The 14966-nt window shown below is 42.1% G+C and overlaps 1 pseudogene; it reads right to left on the bottom strand.

The window, feature by feature from the left end:
• Positions 1 to 2301: 2301 nt before the first annotated feature.
• Positions 2302 to 4124, bottom strand: LOC122790542 (annotated as a pseudogene).
• Positions 4125 to 14966: the final 10842 nt, after the last annotated feature.

The following is a 14966-nucleotide window of genomic DNA, read 5'->3' as shown; positions in this document are numbered from 1 at the left end:
CAGCTGAAACTGCATTCTTTTAGAAAACTGGAGCTTAATTATTATTGTTCCATAAAAAGCATACTAGAACTCAAAAAAACTACCCCACTGTTTAAAAGGCTATTAAAAGTCTGATATGGGACTGATTAATTCTGACATTCCATGCTAATACTGTTAAAAACAAATATCAAACATTATAAATATTTTACAATGAAAATGATTGACATTGGTGCTGTTTTCTAATACTCTTGAGTGCACTTTTACTCATTCAAACTAAGTGCTTTCTTAGTTAGATGTCACACTTGAACAAATCATCAGGGCCTTAATGCTTTATTTTTATTTTTAACATTTTTCACTGTATTTCCACCTTGGCAATAATAGTTATGGTTTTCAGCCTACCTAGGTGTTCACTTGTAGATTTATACACATGTACATACATATTCCCCAGGATTCACTAATCCTCCGCGTAAGACTAGATTAGTCTTACATGGAAACACCAGTCTAAGAGAAAGACGGCAGCACGCCTTGCATATTAATGAGGGCATGCTGCCGCAACTCTAAGGCTAACACGGAGCGTGCACGAGTGCAGGGGGCGTATCGGACTGCCAAGCAGTCCAGAAATCCACACCCCTGCAAGTCTCCCAGTTGGGAAATGTCAACTTACATGAGCGAGTCCGCTCAAATGTGTACATACCCAACACTACACTCCCCCACATTCTATACCCCTGTACAATTATAAAATGTAAAACTTTTATTTATTTTTTTTTATTATTCCCGATACAGCTGCCCGTATTTGCGTGGGTTTGCCCATTGCTTAGCTACAGTTAGCAGTTTAGACATCGAAGAGGATAATAAGAAACTTATATGCAAATTAAGCAAAATAGTGACAGCATAGTGGTAGAGCCTTCGCACAAAGAGGAGGCATTCCCGGTTCAAGTCACACCTCTCCCCTTTCTATTTTCTGTTGTAAATCTGTATATAAAAATAATTCCTGACATTTATCATTTAAATTTTAGTAAAAAGCATTGAAATGGCCTATGTGGTAGTGAATGAATTATATATATATATATATATATATATATATATATTTAAGAATGTGAAATGGTTATGCATACTGATGGATGCATAAGTAACATATCTTAAGCAATGTGAAGCACTGCTAAGCAAAGTTTACCAGTATTAAGCATATTTAAATGTAATTGCTCATAGGTGAGCACTGTGTTAACTAGTGCAATGGTTTTGAGTATAGCTGCCCATCGCGCCAACTAGCGCAAGCTGTTTGCACGGAGTTGCGCTCCATGCTAACAGTGCAACGTCGGGCAATGACCAGCAACATAGAGCAACGTCGGGCAATGTTGAGCAAAGTCGGTAAAACACAGCCACACCTGCTAGCCGGTCTGGCCAGTAGTAAAATAAAAAGCAACGACAGGCCTTGAACCCGGTATACTGTGCACCATAATTACAGTACTGAACCACTAAGCCATGACAGCTTTTCATAAGCATGCACTTTCAACATACACATACATATCAATGGAAGTTTACCCATTGCTAAGCAGGTGTGCCTTCAGCTGAGTTTTTTCAAAACTGGCCAATCACAAATAAGTGCAGGAAACGATGCATATTTAAGCTCCATAGGCGGGAATACTTGCCATAACTGGTTGTAGCTCCCATCTGCAGGCAGCAATGGCTGGTGCTGGAGAGGGCTCTCGTTTTCGAGCACAACGTTGGGGCATTGAGGAGTCTAAAGTAATGGTTTGGCTCCTTGTCCATAATCATGAGGATAGACTACTGCGGGGCCAGTACCAGGGCACCCAATACAAAGCGGAAGCCTGGCACCATCTAGCTCAGGGGTGTCAAACTCAAATACACAGTGGGCCAAAATTAAAAACTTGAACAAAGTTGCAGGCCAACCTTGATATTTATTGAAAAAAATATTTACAACTGTGGACATTTTTTCCTTCTCATCAGATATAATGATTAACTTTTTCATACAGAAACAAACTTTTGCTTAAATATTGAATCTGGAACAAGCAAAGCTTAATACTATACAGTATAGTAGTATAAACACGTGAAATCAAATGTCAAAATACAAGACACATATGTGGCATTCATTTCTTAAATAAAATTTAACAAAAAATCTTGCGCCTCTTTCTCTATTTGTAGCCTTCTGAGTTAAATTTCAATGGTAACCTTTTTTTCACAGGCTAACAATAATAATAATTCCCTTCAAAGAAAATCCAATTATTCAGGTCCATGCCTTGAAATAGCAAGGAAAAGTGCATAAAGATAACATTCATTCAAGCTCAGTTTGCTACATCTGATCTACTCTGATATACACTGGTCCAAGCCAGATACCTGGCATCTCTTCTTGGATGCTAGTTCATCAATGTTTGTGGTCAAGTTCTGAGCTGAGGAAATCCTCAGGATTGAGTGAAGGTGTTCATCAGTGAGACAACTCCTGTGTGATGTTTTATTCATCTTCATCAAGAAAAATAGTTGCTCACACAGTTATGTACTGCCGAACATAGACAGCATTTGAGCAGCTTGCGTACGGTGATGGGGCATTGTGTCAGAGATAGAGATGTAACATGGAAACTGTGCAGCACCCACAGCATCATACCTTAACTTCAGCATGTCATTACACTGGAGATCAATCAGCTCTATTTGGAGGTTAGTTGGTGCGTTTTCTACATCAACTGCAAATGGATTACTAAGCAGTTCAAACCTACATTTCTGGGCATCAAAGTCAGCAATTTGCCAGGTAAACTCGGCGCTGAGTATGTCGAGTTTTTCAACAAACTGTGCACTTGGGAACACAATGGTAGAGATCTAAGTTTTTATGGTTTGGCAGCAAGGAAAATGGTCCAGGTTTCCTTGCAGCATCTGAGTCTCCCACAGGCACAATTTTGTTTTAAAAGCCCTCACTGCAGCGTACATGTCTGTGATGACATGGCCCCGCCCCTGAAGCTGCAGATTCAGCACATTGAAATGGCTCGTGATGTCACAGAGAAATGCCAGCTCAGACAGAAACTCTTTATCCTGGAGCTTTGCTGTGTCTTTCCCTTTGCTTTCTAGAAACTGACAAATTTCCTCACGCAGCTCGAAACATCTGTTCAGTATTTTTCCTCTGCTTAGCCATCTCACCTCTGTGTGATATGGCACGTCTGCGTATTCCGAACAACACTCCTCCGGAAAATACTTGAACTGACGGTGATTCAAACCTTTAGCTCTTATATAGTTAACTACTTGTGTTATGGTGCTCATAACATGTTCCATCTTCAGGGCTTTGCCACACAACGATTCCTGGTGTATGATGCAGTGATAAACAGTTAGCTCACCTGCACAGTTCTCTTCCCGCATCTTCTCCTGAATCCTGGCCACCAATCCACTCTTTTGACCGCACATTGCGGGCGCTCCGTCTGTCGTTAGTCCCACAAGTTTGTCCCAAGGTAGCCTCATTTGAGTTACACATTTGGAAACCTCTTCAAAGATTTCTTTTGCTGTGGTTGTGCCATGCATTGATTTTAATCCCAAAAGTTCCGCAGTAATGCACAGATTTGAGTCCACTCCACGGATGAAGACTGACAGCTGGGCAGTATCAGATGTGCCGCTGCTCTCATCCACAGCAAGGGAGAATGCAGTGAAATCTTTTCCTTTGCCATCAGCTGTTCAGGCAGATTTGTGGCAAGATCACATGCACGATCAGCTACTGTGTTTCTGCTAAGGCTCACATTTAAAAATGCTTGCCTTTTATCTGGGCACACGACATCACAAGCTTTGATCATGCACTTTTTGGCAAACTCTCTCTCATTAAAGGGCTGAGCTGATTTTGCAATCTCTGCTGCCACAATAAAACTAGCCTTTACAGCAGCTTCACTTTGTGATATGGCTTTTGTAAACAAAGTCTGTTGTGAAAGTAAACTTCTTTTCATCTCCTCTACTTTCTGGCACTTTTGTGCTATGTCTAGGTCCTTGTACTTGTAGTGGTGTTTTGTTTCATAGTGTCTTCTTATGTTATACTCTTTGGTTACAGCTACTTTGGCTCCGCACACAAGACAAACAGGTCTGCCCTTTACATTTGTGAACAGATATTCTGCTTCCCACATTTCTAGAAAGCTTCTGTTTTCAACCTTTCGTTTGGTCATTTTTGAGAGGGGTGGCCCAATGTGACTGGTAGCATAAGGTCGCTAATGAATGTCAACAGAGAAGGGGGCGCTTGTAGCTCCTGAATGACACACCAATGCACCAGCAGAGCATTCTGGGATTTGTAGTATTAATGGTGTATACCGGCGGGCCAGCTCTACTAGACAGTTGGTATTTTCTCGCGGGCCAAATATAATTACACTGTGGGCCATATCTGGCCCACGGGCCTGAGTTTGACATGTATGGTCTAGCTCATGAACTCACCAGTGCCACAGGTGTCCCTCGGACTGGTGAGCAGGTCAGACACCACTATGCAGACCTGAAGAGATGCAAGGTGGATCAACTGGACCAGTGGATCCAGGAGGCCCGTGGGATGGAAAATGCCCCACTACTGAGTAAGTAGCCATGGAATTAAGTATGTAAGAATTGCTATTCTAGTGTATACTATAGATAGGTATGTCTCAGTATCACTTCATTTACTTCACAGCTGCAGGTGTCTGTGCTACGAATCAGCAAGCCTATGCAGATAGGCTGCTAAGGCTGCGCCAACAGGCAGGTTAGTAATTATTCTGCTTGTACTGTTATGTAAAATAAATGAGAGAGCCTCTAGAAAAGTGTTTTAAGTCTTTAATAAAGGTATAATTCCTGGAGTGTAACTGTGTAATTTTCTTTGATATGTTGTTGTACTCTTGCATTATAGAAATAGTACTGTTGTATTAAGCGCTGTTAACACACAGATGGGTAGGCCCATATAAAGTGGATGAAGGGAGTGCCAGTAGCTTTTAAGCATATTTACAGTCCCCAACTGTTGGTTCATGCCCAGCATGTACAGGTTAATCTGGCACATGAGTAGCTTGGTATTGTGTTCCCCAGAAATGTCATTGTGCTGGCAGAAATGTAGGGAGCTGTTAACATATAACTGATAACTTCACCTAAACATATCTAGATAAGTATAGGAAAGTAAAGCTGTCAGTGTACCATCTCAGCAGTAGTGTGTCTGAGCAACTCACAAAATATGTAGCAGTAACATCTGCATCCCGGACAGTTTGTATGTCAGATACAGCCTATGTATATAAAGATCTAGCAAAACCCATTTCACAATTTAAGGACAATTGGGTAGTGTAATAATACATGTAGGGGACATATAACTGCAGTTAATAGGAATGTAGTGTAAACTAGAAGGATATATAAGTTGTTATGGAGCTATCATTTTCCACCCTACTGTATGTGCATAAAAAATGCAATTCCACACCTCAATGGATATGTCTATTCTCAAAACATTTGTTGGGACATATGTCCTACTGTTTATAAATATCTGCATTTATTTTGATGCATGTGCCCTGTTCAAATACCACAATATTGGTGGCCTGTTGCCATCAATTAAACCTGCATGCTGTTGTAATGTCCACTGTTGTTCTATATATGCATGTGTCATGCTTGCTGTTCAACTGTTGGAACTCTGGTGTGTTGGGTTAATGGGAATACTTCTGCATGCTGTCATAACTAATTGAGAATGCTGTTGACTGTTACTAACCCATATTTTCATTAAATCCTCCTAAACATAGAACGTATGGGAAGGCTGGTCCCAGCGGACCCACCTGTCCCACCTCAGCTGGCGATGGCACCTGGCAGCCGCAGGTCCGGTGCCCAGCCTGAGACCTCCTTCTCCATTGGCCCTGTGCCACCTTCAGGTGGAAGCACTGCAGGGGATGGGGCTCATCGCCCCTTTGCAAGCATGGGTGGAGGATGGCCACCTATCACCCTCCGAATGGTCCAGGCTGTGGTGCGTAGGGAGATCGAGCGTTCTGTCACTGATCCTCTATGCCAGCTTGAGGCACGAGTGGCGCAACTCACAGGTGAGCCTGCCCCTCCTACGGAGCCTCCAGCACAGCAACCCTCTGTGCTGTGAAGGTGCAGTGGTGACTGCCCATGGGTGGGGATCTCAGTTCCACTGTTGCCATTTGTGAGCTCATGGGCTTGCGATTTCCAAACATCCTTCCCTGTCAATGGTGTTCACCTACCACATGTGTCATATTCTGCCCCTGTATGTATCTTGTCTGTCTTATCTGTTTACCTCCTCAACCTACCTCCCCAAATATACATACTTCCCCTACCCCACATTCCACTCCCCAAAAAAAATTATGCCCCATACATAGCTGCCCATTTTGCACACATGTCCGCTGGACACATAAACTAATATTTAATTGGCAGTACAACATACTTTGTTGTCCTCACCCCTCTCACAGGGGTTGAAGGTTTCATATTTTCCTCCAAATTTATTGCATATGCATAGCTGTTGCTGTTAAAGAAATGGGCAGCTATGGACCTTCCCTACACCAGTCCTGCACATCCTGAGCTGTTTTCCCTACTGTCGTTCCCTCTTTGTGCCCCTTTTTCACCACTTTCCTATCTCCCCATTTTCTTTTCTTTCAAAGAAATGAGCACGAGGGTTAGCGGGAGTAAGCACTATTAAGCAGTAGTTAGCGGGTTTGCACGAGAGTGCGCCTGTGTGCGCTTGTGTGCGCTTAGCTAAGCATCATGCAAACCCGCTTACAACTGCTTAAAAGTGCCTTAGTCACTCTGCATGTCAGGGCCTTTGTTCTGTTCAGCAGCAAAATAAAACACCTCTGTCATTCTCGACCCCCGGACCTTGTACACACTAGACTGCATGAAGTACCACTAAGCCACGGTAGACATACAAGTTGGTGCTGAAATAAATATATCATGCATCAGAATGAGTGAATGTAAAGGAAAAATAGAAATGCCATAACACAAATCTTGTTCTGTAGATCTTTACCAGCAGTTGTTGTGGAATTGCATTACATGACTGTGATAAGAGAACCAGCCATTCTAGCAGGAAATAATGTTACAGCTGCACTTTACAACCCCCACACAGTATCATCGCAGGACAAACACTGGCATATATGATTAGAGCCGAGGCCATACTTCCCAAATTAGACACATTTTCAGGGATGTCCCTGATTTTGAAACAAATTTTAGCTGTGTCCCTCTGAATCCCTCTGAAAAGTACTGACGTTAGGCAGAAAGGTGGGGAATTACACTTAATGAATAATGACAATAAGTAAGAGTTAGACACTGCTTGTACTTCATAAAAAGGTGTATTAATCTATATGCTCTGGTTCTCTCAAAGTCTCAACTTAATGTCTCTAATATTTTAAAGGTGTACCTCACTTTTACCTACTTTTCCCTGAGTCTGTTCAAATATGTACCTGAGTGTTTGAGAGGCCTGGCAGAGGCAGAAACACACAGGCATATCAGCTTTTCTGCTGTTACACACTGTGCAAATAGCTTTGGAAGGAGTTCCAGAAGCATACTCTTATGTAGGAGTACAACACTGAAATACCAAAGGATGTAGCCATGTACTGGTAGCAACCAACTGTGACAATGCCATTGCTACAGTGCTGAAAAGACCGGTGTGGTGCACAGACAAAGAATAACAGGCTAACCTCTGGCTACCATCTGGATAGGTCCACAGTTGGGAGCTACGCAGACAGACTACTTGCCTTGATAAACTAACAGGTACACAGCAACCCTTTAAGTCCAGCAAGACAAAATTCACACAATAATACATAATGCTCTCTGTACTTCTGTACCCCTACCCAAATGTACAATATACCTATGTGTTCAGGGTCTACCAAGGATATAGGTAGGCATACTCAGTACTGCAATTTGTCCAGTTTTCTTGAGCAGCCTGTGCTAATGTCAACACTAAAAAAGCACAAACTGTTCAGAAATGAGTAAATTAATATTCACAGTATAGCAGTTCACAAACAGCTCATGTGCCAAAAGAATACATCTCAATAACTACTTTTGTATGGCAGTTAATTGTATAATTAGAAAAGAAAGTACATATTCCCATGTATCTTGTGTTAGCATTTGGAGGGGTGAGTACAATTCTACACTGACAAGCGTGCACTGGAAGCAGCAACATTCAGGTCTGAGTACAACATTCAAATCACTGGCTACACCCCTGGCTTCAGATATAAGAACTATACCAACATTCTGACTTAAACAACGATGTCCACAGCAAACAAGCATCATCCTCATTTTGGAAAGCTGAAAGGGCTACGCCTACCTGAGTTAGCAATTTATAGCATTGGGTTGCTATGACAGTGATTACTGCAATTACCACACAGCAGGCTGCATGCAATTAGCAAATATTGGCCACCAATTGGTGCAGAGGCCATCATATGCACATGTGCAAATACCTATAAAAGCAGGCTGTAATTGCTGTCCATAAACTCAATCGCTCTATTACAGAGACTGAGAGAGAGAGAGAGAGACAGTGAAAAGCAAAAGAAAAACAGAAAATAAATAATACCAACTCATACAAAGGAAAGGTATGTAACAGATATGTATTTACTGGCATGTAGTAGATGTTTTTGAAGAGTACTCTACATAATGTGAACCATTCATATGTGGCAGCAGTACGTATCTATGCGTAGATGTCCTGCTTAACTACTGCCATGGACAATTCAGTGTGTAGCTGTGTGCAGTGGGACATAACTGTGAAATATGTAGCTCAGCATTAAATGTCAAACATCTGGTCCATGTTATCTGTGTTCTGTACAGTAGTGTGGACAATGGCTGTTTGGGGGATTAGCGCAAACATTTATATAAACATGGTTGTGACAGAGTAAGACATGCATGATAGTCATATTAAAGTTTAGCTTAGCATTGGCAACTGCTGTACCAGGCTAGTATGCTAATCTAGCATTTGTAGCTATATATACCTCCTCTAATGTTACTGTGTGTTCATATGTGACACCTGTTCATGTTGCAGCAAGGCCCAACAGTTCAGCTGTGAGGTCCAGGGACTTACAACAGTGTAGACCTTGTGTGTGTATGGCACACACATACGGACAGATATATATGTGTCATATATATTAACATCTGTATATGTGCATAGAGCAAAGGACATATTGCAACTGTTTGTGAAGGGCGGACATTGATATATGTTGGTGAAGGTTGTTATGTGCATATTTGTATGTAGGTTTTAGTGTGTGACAAACAAGACAGCATACAGTGCTGGTATATGACATGTGGTGGTTAAACACTGTGTGTGTTTTGTTCAGTTTGCAATGTTACAGCCAGTGAGGCCTGCTAAAGCTACCTGGGCTGAGAACACTTTCAATGTATTTCTCACAAGACTGTGCGGTATTATTACATTACTGTATACCTCACATCCTTTGTATAATTGATATTCCCACCATGAAAGGTGGACTGTATATGTGCCTATATGTATATGTATTTGTACACCACTGGATGTGTATATGTATGTATATATATATATATATATATATATATATATAGAGAGAGAGAGAGAGAGAGTCATATATAGTCATACACATCCACATCTACTTGTTGCAATAGATTCTATGTAAAGTTGACTGAGTGTGATGGTCAATGTGTTGGTGAATGTGTCAAAGATGTGTATTTGTGGGATAGCTTAGTGGGAAACTGTTTCTGTCATGGCATTATGTGTCCTCGCTTTGATCCCAGCAAAAGCTGTGTATGCTGTTGCTAGGCAGATAAAGCACTATGGCATACAGTCTGATGTAGTCCCTTGGTGTTAACTGGGGTGTGTCATTGGAGGCTAAAGCACTACATGTATGCTTATTGATTGGTACTGATGTTGAATCCAAATTCTGTATGAACTGTAGTACTACTTGAAACTGTAGGCCTAAACAGCAAAGTATGGTGTATGTCCACATTGCTTGGAACCACTGTTTTGTATGGTCCCTGTAGTCCTCATATATTACATTCCTCAGGCTTAAGGTTTTGTAAGTACTGACACACAGTAATGTATGGTACACACGTAAAACTTATCTGGGTTGCCATACCTTTGTGTCTTGTAATTATGTCTGATGTGTGTGTGGGTATGCCTGTAACATGTCCTCTGTCATATGTGTGTTACAAGATATAACTGCATATCTAGCAACATTTATAGTTTACTACAGCAGTATGCCACCTATATTCACAATTGTGCACATATTTTGGCCACGGGTTTGCCATCAACAAGTTGTGTGGTATAATGGTAATACTGTAACTGGACTTTACAAACATTGTGATGGATGATATATTTCTTTATGCATTCACTTGATCTATACCTTCTGTGGCTAGGTGGTGCATTGTGTCGCATACAGTGTGCCATGTACTGTTGTATAGTCTTATATAGTGATTTTATTTTGTTGCTGTGCAGAACATGGTTTATTATATAGAGCATGCCAGGCACTTTCAAGCAGTTGTGGGGTGAGCACTGATAAGTGGTATTGAAAGTGTTTAATCTCAGTCAGCTAATAGGTTGCTATATATGTCAGTTCAGTGATATCTGTACTGTATAATGTTAAGTGTGCCATATGACTTGCTCAGACATATTTTTTCTTTGTCTTCCAGGGATCGTGGCCCACCATCATAATCCTAGCTACAGTAGTGCTGAGGATGACATTATTACCAGCTGTCTGATTCAGCACTACAGCCTACTATTCTCGAGAACCAGCCATGACCAGCATGAGCATACTGCACTGTGGCAAGATGTTGTCTGGAGGGTAAATGACATAGGCATGCATAACCGGACATATGAGCAGGTACGCCATCACTGCAGTGATTTACTTAGACATGTCCAGCAGCGTGCTTCTGATGTCCATAGACAACAGCTTGCAACAGGTGGTGGGGTTAACATCCACCCCCCCTCACCAGAGTGGAGGAGCTGCTCCTGAGCCTGGTGGCACCTGTCCAACAACAACAACAGCAGGCATTTACCTTGATGGAGGTTGGAGCCACCCAGCAAGAACACATGGAGCGTGCAGGTAACATGGCATATCTGTAGACTACTGTTACCTCTATTGGTAGATCATGCATATGTGAGATATGTACTGTGTAGTTAGAAGATGTGGAGCCTGTTGTTGTGCAATACTGATCATTTGGAACATAATCTGTAGGCCTGTGAATGTAAACTGTTGTACTACTGTAAGATTGCAAACTCACAGTTGCAATGCCACAGTTGTTGCCACTGACAAACTGCCTCATGTCCATGTAGGTCCCTCTGCTGTGACAGCAAGGCAGCGGACACATGCTGGTGAGTGTGTTCTACATTTATGATTGCAAATAAAAAGTGCATGTCATAGTTAAGGTGTAGGCCATGTACACATGTAACACACCTACGCATAATGCATGTTGTGCATGTTTGCTGTGAGACTACACACATCTCAGTAATGTGATTAGCTGCCTCAAACACATGCAATACACAGACCAGCTCAAACAAATGTGGCTACACTGTAGTGACCATTGGATAGGCAGAGTCGATAAACATGCACACAACATACACAACTATGTCATACACAGAACATGTTAGCATGCTACACATGAAGTATTCACAAACCCTCTGTAAAGTCACACTCCAGTATCCCAAATGTCATCCACACAGCACACATAATGTACCTGAGGGGTAGAGGCCTACCATGGGGCAGTGAAACACTCTGCAACACACAACACATTAATGTTAGGCAATGCTCCTTATTGGCCTCCTTACAAACCCATGTAACTGGCTGTGAAATGGTGAATGTAGCCATGGTAGTGCAGTTCTGGTACAGCATGATAGGTGCTGGTTTGGGACACATTTGTAGCCTTGAGTGACCACATGATGCTTCATGATGATGGCTTATGTTACTATACCCCATCCAGTTATTGTAACCACAGTACTACACATATCTTTCATTGCTATACACCTCAATGTTGTGTGTGTGCAAACATATGCACCTATAAACAATATGCATACCAATCAACATTTGCACAACTGACACATATACGTCTTGTAATGCTATTGAGTGGCTAGGTCATATGACACACATTGGGTATGTGTGATGTTTAAATATGCAGTTGTGTTTTAGCATGCCATGTCATGGATGACACTGGCATGTCCACAATATGATCTACACTCACCATAACTACTGTACATTGGCTATGTGGACCAATGGTATTCCATCAGTTACACATGCACCACTGATCTTGTGTGTATGCACATCATGCATGAGCTAAAACTGTGTCCACAATTATTTGCTAAAGACACAGAGGCTCTAATCAGAACTGGATATCTATGTGACACACAGATACACATCCAGCCATGGTATGTATACCTGTGAGTGATGGTGCACAGTACATTAAAGAGTTTTTAATACTTGCACAGCAATGATGTGTCCATGTATACATTGTGTTCCGGGGGAGGCCAATCACTGAACAACAAAACACATGCATCAAAGCCATGTATACTGTTAGTAACAAGGACTGTCTACACTCGCACTGCATGCTGTTGAGCAACACATGTCCTGCATGCTGACATGTGTGATATGATTGTTTGGCTTGTGATACTGTACCCCACTATCAACTGCTATTGAGTATGTTCTGAGATTGCTGGTGGTGTGCATGTGTGCATGTATTCATGTGTTCTTGTGTTCATGTGTTCTGACATCATGTACAGGTCTTAAAGTGTGTTTCCTGTTTTACTTTCACAGGTGCTGAGGTTGGGCTGGTTCAGTGCAGCAGGGAACCTGATGTCACTGACACAAATAGTGATAATGAGGATAGGTGTGTTAAGGCACAGGCATGTTTGTCAGAGTCTGTTGTTGGGCCACCAATTGACAATAAACAAGATTCCACCCCATCCATGCACACAGTCATACTGCCTGTACATCCATCATCACCAATGCCCTTAGCAGAGGGACAGTGTACAGTTGGCAATGGCCAGGACAGTGTGGTATCTATGGCACATGCATCAGGACACAGCAGCCATAGCCAGATGTCTGGAATGGTACTACATAGGCAGATTGCCTTTAATTTCAAATTCCTAGTGCTGTAGGACCTTGTTACCGGCCTCTACCTCCTGAGGTCTTCCCCTGCACAGCGTAAGGCAGAAAAGAACTTCGCCCTTTTCGAGCGACTACTCTACTTTTGCCCACAACCTGTAAAAACAAAACAGGTCTTCCCCTGCACAGCGTAAGACAGAAAAAAACTTCGCCCTTTTCGAGCGACTACTCTACTTTTGCCCACAACCTGTAAAAACAAAACAGGTCTTCCCCTGCACAGCGTAAGGCAGAAAAGAACTTCGCCTTTCGACTACTCTACTTTTGCCCACAACCTGTAAAACAAAACAGGTCTTCCCCTGCACAGCGTAAGGCAGAAAAGAACTTCGCCCTTTTCGACTACTCTACTTTTGCCCACAACCTGTAAAACAAAACAGGTCTTCCCTGCACAGCGTAAGGCAGAAAGAACTTAAGCCTTTTTAGCGACTACTCTACTTTTGCCCACAACCTGTAAAACAAAACAGGTCTTCCCCTGCACAGCGTAAGGCAGAAAAGAACTTAAGCCCTTTTAACTACTCTACTTTTGACCACAACCTGTAAAACAAAACAGGTCTTCCCCTGCACAGCGTAAGGCAGAAAAGAACTTCGCCTTTTCGAGCGACTACTCTACTTTTGCCCACAACCTGTAAAACAAAACAGGTCTTCCCCTGCACAGCGTAAGGCAGAAAAGAACTTCGCCCTTTCGGCGACTACTCTACATTTGCCCACAACCTGTAAAACAAAACAGGTCTTCCCCTGCACAGCGTAAGGCAAAAAGAACTTTGCCCTTTTCGGCACTACTCTACTTTTGCCCACAACCTGTAAAACAAAACAGGTCTTCCCCTGCACAGCGTAAGGCAGAAAAGAACTTCCCTTTTCGAGCGACTACTCTACTTTGCCCACAACCTGTAAAAACAAAACAGGTCTTCCCCTGCACAGCGTAAGGCAGAAAAGAACTTAGCCTTTCGAGCGACTACTCTACTTTTGCCCACAACCTGTAAAACAAAACAGGTCTTCCCCTGCACAGCGTAAGGCAGAAAAGAACTTAGCCCTTTTGCGACTACTCTACTTTTCCACAACCTGTAAAACAAAACAGGTCTTCCCCTGCACAGCGTAAGGCAGAAAAGAACTTCGCCCTTTTCGACTACTCTACTTTTGCCCACAACCTGTAAAACAAAACAGGTCTTCCCCTGCACAGCGTAAGGCAGAAAAGAACTTCACCCTTTTCGACGACTACTCTACTTTTGCCCACAACCTGTAAAACAAAACAGGTCTTCCCCTGCACAGCGTAAGGCAGAAGAGAACTTAGCCCTTTTGACGACTACTCTACTTTTGCCCACAACCTGTAAAACAAAACAGGTCATTATCTGGTCATTTTAGTATAGACTTTAAAGTAAAGTATTATTTAAGGGTCCTCAGCACTAGCACAAATCTCCCTAGGCTTACCCAAACAAAACATCCAAGCTTGTTTGCATATACTCCACTTAAACTACAGAACACACTCTAAAACTAAGGCAAACTGCTATAAAATTGTAAAAACAAGCTCCCAAAGCATAGGCATTGAACCTGGTGTTTGTTTAGATGAGATTACTCACCTGCAAGTTAACTATTCAGGAGTTACATCTTGAAACCTGGGCTCTAGTGGCTTAGTGTAAACCCCCCACCCCCATTCTATCCCTGTTACAAAGGTTTGAAATAACCCTTGTCTGGTGCCTTTAATTTCAAATTCCTAGTGCTGTAGGACCTATTTACCGGCCTCTACCTCCTGAGGTATGTATTAAGCTGTTATTCATTGTTCCTAATAGACTGTTAAATGTATTTAAGTTGAATTGTGTGATTTAATAGTAACTGATGTAACTCTTTTTTGCTACATAGCTACATAATGCAGTATTGAATGGCATGAATATTGTAGCTACTTGTTTCTTTAAAGCTAAGTTGTGTCTCTATAGCTAAATGTGTTTGGTAACCAGACTTTAGTATGACAAC

The sequence above is a fragment of the Protopterus annectens genome, chromosome 16.part0 (genome assembly GCF_019279795.1).
Source record: "Protopterus annectens isolate FY-2018-M chromosome 16.part0, PAN1.0, whole genome shotgun sequence".
Classification (NCBI taxonomy): Eukaryota; Metazoa; Chordata; order Ceratodontiformes; family Protopteridae; genus Protopterus; species Protopterus annectens.
The sequence above is the reverse complement of the archived record's forward strand: the minus strand, read 5'-3'. Positions and strand labels throughout refer to the sequence as shown.